Here is an 8,997-nt window from a genome sequence, read left to right as displayed (position 1 = left end):
CAATCCGTGCGGTATCATTATGGCACATTCCTGAATACCGGCGATACCACATCAAGATGTATGTAGTAGGAGCTGAGAAAGCCCAAAGGAAGGCAAAAGGGATTATTGGGACGTCGACACGGCAGCATCAATGTAAGAGAAATAGAAGTAAAACAGGATTTTTCAACATGGGAAGGAAGTGATGAGAGGGGAAAAGACTTTACAAAGTACAGTTCTATAAAATCACGAAATGTGTGAAGATAAACATAAGACAAGTATTCACTATTCTGTATCAGAAAAGAGCTAGGGAGAACCTAAGTAAGGTGTCAACAGGGCTCCTTTCAACATGAGAATATGGTGGAATTCATTGCCTCAGGTTGCTGTGGGGCACAAAATTACAAAGGGGACAAAAGGCATGAGGTAAGTTTGTAAAGGATACGACCACTGCTAAGCAGTGGATCTTGGTAGGTTAGAAAGTGCCGAAACTGCTAACTTCCCAAATTTAGTGGTTTGCTGGGGACAAGCCCCACATGGGCTGTTTCTTGACCTTCTTCCCTAAACCTCTGCTGCTTGGCCCTGTTACGCAGTGTCAGGCCGGATGGACTTGGTCTGAACCAGGTTTTAGTTACGTTCTAAGCCAGTGCAACACTGCAGAACACAGTACAAATAATTAGTAGAGATGAAATAGTTTAGGCTTGTTTGTAATGTTCTGTCAGGCTGACATACTTTTCTGTGGTTATTTATAGTTAAACTGCCAAAATCCCACTCATGCAGTAAGGCCTACAGAAAAGGGCCGAGGAAGAAAGTGTGCCAAGATGGCTCTCCTAAACTCTCTTATCCCATTTGTCCAGGGCATGGGATTTACCCCCACATGAAATTAAACATGGTCCTACAGCTAGTTTTGAGACCTGGACCTCTGAAGTCAGTTGACGTGCTTTGCATAGAAAGTTTCAGAAAGCAGAATTTAGGTTCCACCAACACATCTTAGCTTCACATCTCTTCTTTTGTTTGGTCTGGTCATTTAGTTGTTTTCTTTCTTTTGCTCCCATCTCTCATGTTTGTTTTTTAACCAGGGAGCAGTGAGCAATAAAGAACCTTTGTTTTCCTAATGAACAAAGCAAGAGGAGTTTCCTGTCTTCTCTCCCTTAATTCTTTTTCCTTTAAATACAGATGAAAGTAGTTTGGGCACTTCACCCCCACATCTTTATTGAACTGTGTTCTCTGTTCACCAGAAAACTGCTCTCAGGCCAGTGACTTGAGATAGTCCGTCACCTGTGGTGCTCCCCTCCCTCCCGGGCAAGTTCAGATCCCTGCTGGGTTCTGCTTCCCCCAGTTTTATATCACAGTTACAAGAGCATTTCTACAAAAGCGATGAGACCTGCTCTAGTAGAAAAGTCAAGTTGTTTCTAAAGATTAGCCACAGAAATAACGAATCGAGTAGTTGTCACCAGACAGCATAATAATAAGAAATTAGTATTCATATTCGTGTAATGAATGAAAATCCTTTAAACCCCTAGTACATACCTTCGTTTATATGTATTTAATAGGATGTACCGTGCAGCCTCAGAAGATCATACAGTATACTCCAGAAAAACACTTTGGGCTGTGTCTTTGCGCAAGTTCGTTAAGCAGGGCCAGCACACACCAAACAGGTACTGCCGCATGATTGTCCATACTGTTTATTTGTTAGCTCACAAACAGCGTTGCTCAGAACTAAGTAGCACTCTCCCAAACAATTCCTAGGCCTGGGTCAGGGGTTAGCACAGGCCAGGGACCATTCCCCTCGGCAAGCTCGCATGCAGCCATGCTGATTTTGAGAGGAATAAAATTTAGCTCTGTGGACATCAGCTAAGCTGTACAAATTGGCCTTAGGGCTAACTGTCCCTGTTTGCTCTTTATTGGATTTTATTATTTGTTTCAATTACAAATATTGCTCTGGAGCAATAATAGATTCTGAATGAAAGAATCTGAAGAAAGTCTCCAGGGCACTCATAAAATGTCCATGGCTGAGAAAAAAATGTATTTATATTTAAAAAAATCTTTAGATTATTCCTCCCTTCTTGGTCATGCTTTGCAGTTAAACCAGCAACCACAGCAGAGTTACCTCTAGCAGCCATAGGAATTTCAAGAGATGAACTTCAACAGGATACACCAGTTGTATGGTAAAGAATTTTCCAATGATGTATCAAGAGCATGCAGTTTTGACCCACGACACACCTAAAGCCTCAAGCCTCAGCCTCTTGTGGCTGGTTCCATATATATTTGGATGTGGATGCCCCATCCCTGGAGGTGTTCATGGCCAGGCTGGATGGGGCTTTGGGCAACCTGGTCTGGTGGGAGGTGTCCCTGCCCATGGCAGGGGGGTGGAACTGGGTGATCTTTAAGGTCCCTTCCAACCCATTCTGTAGTTCTGTGATTCTATGATCCATGTATCCACTTCAACAGAAACAAGGAAATAAGCTCAAAGGGAAATGCGTGTCATTGTACCTCTTCCAGGTACATCTTCACGTGCTTCACTGGCTGATCAAAGCTGTGCATTTTGAGTGCACCCGCTAAAGTGTCTGCTCCTGCTGCTCATCCCTCCTTGGGCACAACAGCCCCTGTATGTTAAACGGGCAGCAATCCCAGTCCCTTACCACTCTGAAATGGCTTGGAACAGCAGAGAAAAGACAAAAGCAGGCAGATGCAGGGAGGAGCGGAGCTGAGCTTTTTTCCTGGCCCAGTTGTTTTACTCCTGCTAGGTGGATGATCAGCCTGACTGCTGCCCCTCCAGTTCTACACGTCCTGCTTATTTATGTTGGAAAGCCTTCCAAACGGCAGCAGTCCCTAACTGTGTATGTTACCTAACACGACAAATTGTGCCTGCAGATGTTACCGCAACGCTCATAACTCATAGTCATGCGAAACTATACTCCAGAACTAAGACAAAGTTAATATAACCAGAATGGCTATGGAAATATGTCTGTAGGGGGCCTTTTGCAACATTTCTAGTAATGGTATTGTGCTGTTAGAGTTGTCAGTGTTGTTTTTCTTTGAGATCCACAAATCTGTGTATGTTTGGTTTTTTTCCTAGTCTTATAGAACCAAAGGAATTTATTCATTAGTTCATAACATTTCATTGTTGTTGTTTTCTTAAGACATTATAAATACATTTAATAAAATTCAGTGTTGGGCACATCTCCCTGCACTAGTATAATGCAATTACAATAGCCTAGCAAACATTATTAATTGCAACTACAAGAATAAATTACAAGGGGGCTTTGAAAGTGAAATAACAATAGGCAAAATGTCACCAAAACCCTCAAGCTGGCAGAATCAAGTAAAGCAAAAATAAACCCACTTCAGTATCAATTGTTGAACATGTTTGTTTCTTGCATCTCTGAATTATTCTTCACAGAACATAATCAGGAGCAGTTCCTGCTCAAAACGAAATTAAGGGTAGGGGAGAATAAATCAACAGATAATTGTAACATTTATTATTTAGTATTCCTCTTCAAAGAATTATGTGAAGATTTGGGTCTTAATGCAATCATTATCTAATGAAAGCTTTTGCTTCTCCATCTTCTGTAAAATAGTACTTAACTCCTTGAAATAGTCGTCAGAGTTCAACACGAAAAGCCACAGCTGGAGCTTTTCCCACATGCAAAGAGCTCAGTTACTGAAATCACTTCCTCTTAGTTTGCGTCCTACACGCAGGGCAGGAAACGTGGGATTTCACTTTGCTGTCTTGTCCCTTTACATGGATTCATCCCTCTGCCAGCAGTGGATTCAGTGCCTTGAGGTACAAGTCAGTGGCTCCTGTAATCTATTGCCAGAGTACAGAATGTCCAGATTATAATTAAGCCCTGACCGCTTGGTATTTACTTTTATTGCACTAATACTGAGAGGCCCCAGTGAGATTGGAGCCAATTGTGCTGTGTGCTGTGCACACTCGCAGCCATTGCCTCAAAGACCTCACAGAGCAGGGTGAGAGAAAGAAAGTATTATTTTCCACAGCAGCACAAAGAGCCTTAATTTTGCTGCTGTTCTCCTAGAGGCACTCATCCTGGGAGACACAAGGAATGAACCTGTCCTGTATGAGTAATCAGTGCAGACGAAAGCATACAAATATCCTCTTATCTCCTGATTTATCTTTCCCTTCGACGTTGTGCTTCTTTCCCTATGAGAATAATAGCTGTGAAAATAAGAGTGAAGTCAGCAATGGGCAGGGATGCTGTAGTGTCTGGAGCACCAGAAGCACTGGAAGCAGGCAGAAGTCTTGCTTGATGTGCTCTGGCTCCTGCCGTCAGAGCAAACACTTGGCAAAAGTGAGGAGAAGGATTATATCTGTCAGAATAACTTTTATGGGACCCAACTCTTCCAGGGATTGTTTCAAATCCACATAATGCTCTCGAGTGTTAATACCAGCATTGGGACGTTTGCATTAGCAGATAGATGTGCAAGAACACGTTTCCAGACATCTGCCTTGTGACTGCACATCTGAGTAGTCTGCTGAAACTTGGTCCAAGGTCCACGAGGTCCTTGGGCTCCTGAGATGACTTCCAAGGTTTGTAATAAATTGTGCTGCTGAACTGCACTGCAGTTAAGCAACTCTCACATGATAGAAACAATGTGTGGTGTACTGCACTAAAACCACTCGATGTTATTTTAACTTTTCAGCCTTTGAATGTGTTCAGAAGGGAACAGAAACATTTTGCTAAAGAAATTCATACCTACAAATGTTGTGAAAAATAGAAGAAAAGATGGGAAGATGCCCCCAGTCTATCCACCTCATTACTCAAGACTAGTGGATAATTCTGGTCTTTGCCGTGCTTTGTGTTAGCCAGAAGTGAGGAAGACGAGTGTAGCTGTTAAAGTGTAAGCACTCCCCGAGATTTCTCGGGAGCCCTGGCTGAATTGCTTTTGTCTCTCCAGCTATGGCTGTGTTTTTTTGGCCATGTCAGGATGAGGACTTGGATGTGTAATGCCATGGGCTGGAAGTGGTGGTGTCTAGGAGGGAGGGGTTCACTTGCAAGCCCAAGAGGCTTTGCAGTGTGTTCAAGTTTCCCTTCCTGGTGCACACACTGGCTTGCGTCAGAGCGTGAGTCAGCAGACGGGTGGTATGGGCCTTCAAGGAGCTGGGGCTGGAGCAGGAGGACGAGCCGTGAGCCTGCGTACACCACACGCCTCTGTTCCCCCCTATCAGGTGGGGAAGATAACGCTGCTGTGCTGCAGGTGGATATTGTGAAGGCAAACCTCACAGAAATGACAAGGGGCTCAGATACCGCTGTCACGGGTATACATTTATGGCACAGATTTAATTTGCTCCTTTCTCTAATGCAATTGTTATTATTATAAAATTCACAAGTAATAATCTGTTATTGGGCTTAGATAGGAGTTTTCTTTTTTCAGTCATACTTAGGAAGAGCACAACTGCTAGATTTTGGCTGTAAATTCAAATTATTTCGGATAAGATCCACTAAGGCACATCAGCAATAAACAGCTGGGATGGTTCCTCCCGTAAGCAGCTTCTGTTCTTGCAGAACCTTTACCCGAATCAATAGGGCAAAATCTGGCTCGCTGCTTGCGTACTTTGTATGACTGAAGCAATTAAATGCATAAAAAGGCCACACTGTTGCTAAAAATAGGCCACTGGGGAGTATCCCATCTCAGACTCAGCACTTGGCAAGAGGGTAGGTGCTGCAGTCATTTTTATGAACCTGGCCTTTGTTTTGCTTAAGAACCTGTGAAGCGTGTGGTAAATAAACATATATTGGAGCGGCTGCCACAGGTTGGCAAAAGTACCCAAGACTGAATCTGTTTTTTATTGCCCAGCCACCTGAAATCTTAAAAAACCCTGCTAACCACAGATCAATACAGCAGATCAATGCAGTGGCATTTCACCACTGTGTTATTCTGCTTCTGGAATAAAAGCTAAAAGGAAAGCTATACGTGAAAGTGGGAGGGGACACGGTATGGCCAGATAAACGCACACCTACAGAGCATGTTAGACTCTGCTGAAGTGGTGTGTGTGTGATGCAATGCAGTTGTAGGATTACGTCTGCTGAGTATGCCCATAGTACGGCTTGTTTTCTGTCGAGCATCTTGTGCTATCCTTGCTTTAAAAGATTAACCAGATTTATAAAATTGAAAAGTAAAATAAATAAAGACCTGTTTATAAATGAGAGATCAGCTCGATGTGGTGAAGAATCTGCTTGGCTTAATCACATTCTACGATAACTGAAAGAAGTGGTTCTGCAAGGCTGCTGAGTAAGAAAATCTCTGAGAGATTGTAGCTTTTGCTAAAAGTCTGCTCCTCCGGTTGTTGTGGAAAAGAAGGGGGAATTCAGCTTCCCCTGTTTCCCACCTCCCAGCTGAGTGCTTTTGCTGCCAGAGGTGGGCAGTGCATAATCCATCTGCTTCCTGGTTCTCTTCTAAGGGAGAGGTTTGCCTGCTCTGCCTATCCCTGCTAGACAAGGATCAACAGCCGACCGGGGCTGGAGAACTCCTACTTTTTGCATGGTCCTGATGTTTGAGGTAGGTGCTGAGCACTCTCTGACTCCAGGGGTGACTCCAGCTGCCTGCAGGGCCAGGTCACAACTGGTCACACAGACATTACCAATGCGCCCACATGCCAGCACCCAAAAAGTCTGATAGGAATCTAAGACTTCAAGAACATGAATCATGACGGATACCTGAGAGAGTTCTAAGTCTTCAGTCCTGACCTTTCCTCAATTCATTTCTTTAATTTTACTCATTGCTGAGACTTGTTTGCTGAAATGCTCAAACCGACACATGCAATTCCTCGCGATTTGGGAAGCCTCACCTTCCTCTGTAGCCTGCTTCTAGCCGAAACACGTTGTTGACTTTTCTTGTAGCTTGAACATTTGGAACACATCTGTATTTGAATCTCATAAAACAAGTGTGCACACATACCTGTATTTATCAGATTAAATAAAAGTATTTTAATTGTGATTCAGTTCAGAGCTAGATTTTAGGGTGAGTGGTAGAAAAAAAAGCCAGGGTGCTGTAGAGAACTTATCATGTTGGAGGGACCTTCTGCCATCAGTGCAGCTCAAAACTACATAGATCCTAAGCCTGTGGAGTTGGGGGTGCAGCTCTGGAGACCATAACAAAGCTGTCAGCAGGAGGAGAAAGTAAGCAAAGGAAAGGCAGAGGCATCCCCTGGCATGTTTAGTTAATGAAGAGCATGTATGTGATTTTATCAGTGTTAGTGTTTGGTCTGGTAAGAAACGTTTAGAAATAAGAGGGTGAGGGAATGCTGTATGCATGGTAGTCAGAAGAAGTGGAGGAGCCTCATCTGAAAACAATCAGGGAAGACAAGAGCCGAGGTGAAAGGCTCAGTGGATTACTCTGAAGAAGGAGATTAGTGTCAATTACAAAAGCATTCTGAATAATATGTCACAGTGGAAGAAAACTGCGGATTGCGTTCTGTTTTTATGGAAACAGGAAGAAAGATGACACAGACAGATTACAATATTCCTATATGAAGATCCTGGGTAAACTAACTCAGCATCGGTCCTTCAGGCTTTCTCTAAAGGCATGAGAGAGTATCTAGAACAAAAACATGCTGAGAAAGGTTTGGATTCCAGAAACACGGTGACTCATGCATTTCCAAAACAGTCTTAAAACGAGTTGCTGTCCAAATTTCCTACTATATTATATGTAATGCACATTCAGTGGTGCTGCTGGCATGCTTCCCTCTGAGTCAGTATTGAACCAATGCCCCAGTTCAGTTAGGCGACCACTGTGCTGCTGGAGCTTCTGTTGGTATGAACAGATGTAAAACAAATGTCCTAATTCCTTGTTAGTCATTAGCATCGACTTGCAGACAGTGGAGTCTAATTCATTTCTAACCCGATGACCACATATAGAGACGGGTAGCTACCTTCAGCATCGTTGTGCCCGTCCAGTTGGTTATGATAATTTTCACTTGCGTTAACATTTAGCATTGTTCTGGGGAGCTGGACTCTTCAGCTATGTAAAGAGAACAGGAAGCTGGGAGGGGGAATTATTCTATGGATGTTTTCTCCTTTTTTTAAGTACCCGATGCAAAGGTATTACGTCCTAATGCTACATGATCTTTCCCGTGGATCAGATCCTCCTTGCACAGTTTGACTGGACCTTGGAGGCACAGGGAACCATGGGGCGTGGTGGGAGGGTGGTAAACTAGAGAAAATTAAAAGTATTGGTACTGGCCTTACCCATAGAGACACAAAGGGATTCTGAGATGCCAGGAGCAAGGTAACTTGCTTACTCCACACACCCTGGAATAGTCTTCCATGGGAATTTCTCTGTTTCCCTCTTCTTTCTACACTGAGTTTTACTGCTAATAAGAGAGCAGCATTTCAGCCTCTGGGAATTATTGACCTGTCTGTGAAAAGTTCAGTACAGCTTGAAAATGAAGTAGAGGATGGGTCACTAATAAAGTATTAGCAGCATTGAGCTTGAACTGAAACAATCATATCCAAATCTGTTGAAAGTGCACAAAGACATCAGACAACAATCCAAAATATGAGCCTTTCTCTGTGTATTAGATGCTGTCACAGATATGAGGAAAGAATAGCTTCCCTTCCCTTCCCTTCCCTTCCCTTCCCTTCCCTTCCCTTCCCTTCCCTTCCCTTCCCTTCCCTTCCCTTCCCTTCCCTTCCCTTCCCTTCCCTTCCCTTCCCTTCCCTTCCCTTCCCTTCCCTTCCCTTCCCTTCCCTTCCCTTCCCTTCCCTTCCCTTCCCTTCCCTTCCCTTCCCTTCCCTTCCCTTCCCTTCCCTTCCCTTCCCTTCCCTTCCCTTCCCTTCCCTTCCCTTCCCTTCCCTTCCCTTCCCTTCCCTTCCCTTCCCTTCCCTTCCCTTCCCTTCCCTTCCCTTCCCTTCCCTTCCCTTCCCTTCCCTTCCCTTCCCTTCCCTTCCCTTCCCTTCCCTTCCCTTCCCTTCCCTTCCCTTCCCTTCCCTTCCCTTCCCTTCCCTTCCCTTCCCTTCCCTCCCCTCCCCTCCCCTCCCCTCCCCTCCCCTCCCCTCCCCT

This window comes from Anser anser (genome assembly GCF_964211835.1).
Source record: "Anser anser genome assembly, chromosome: Z".
Taxonomy (NCBI): Eukaryota; Metazoa; Chordata; class Aves; order Anseriformes; family Anatidae; genus Anser; species Anser anser.
This window is presented reverse-complemented; position numbering follows the sequence as displayed.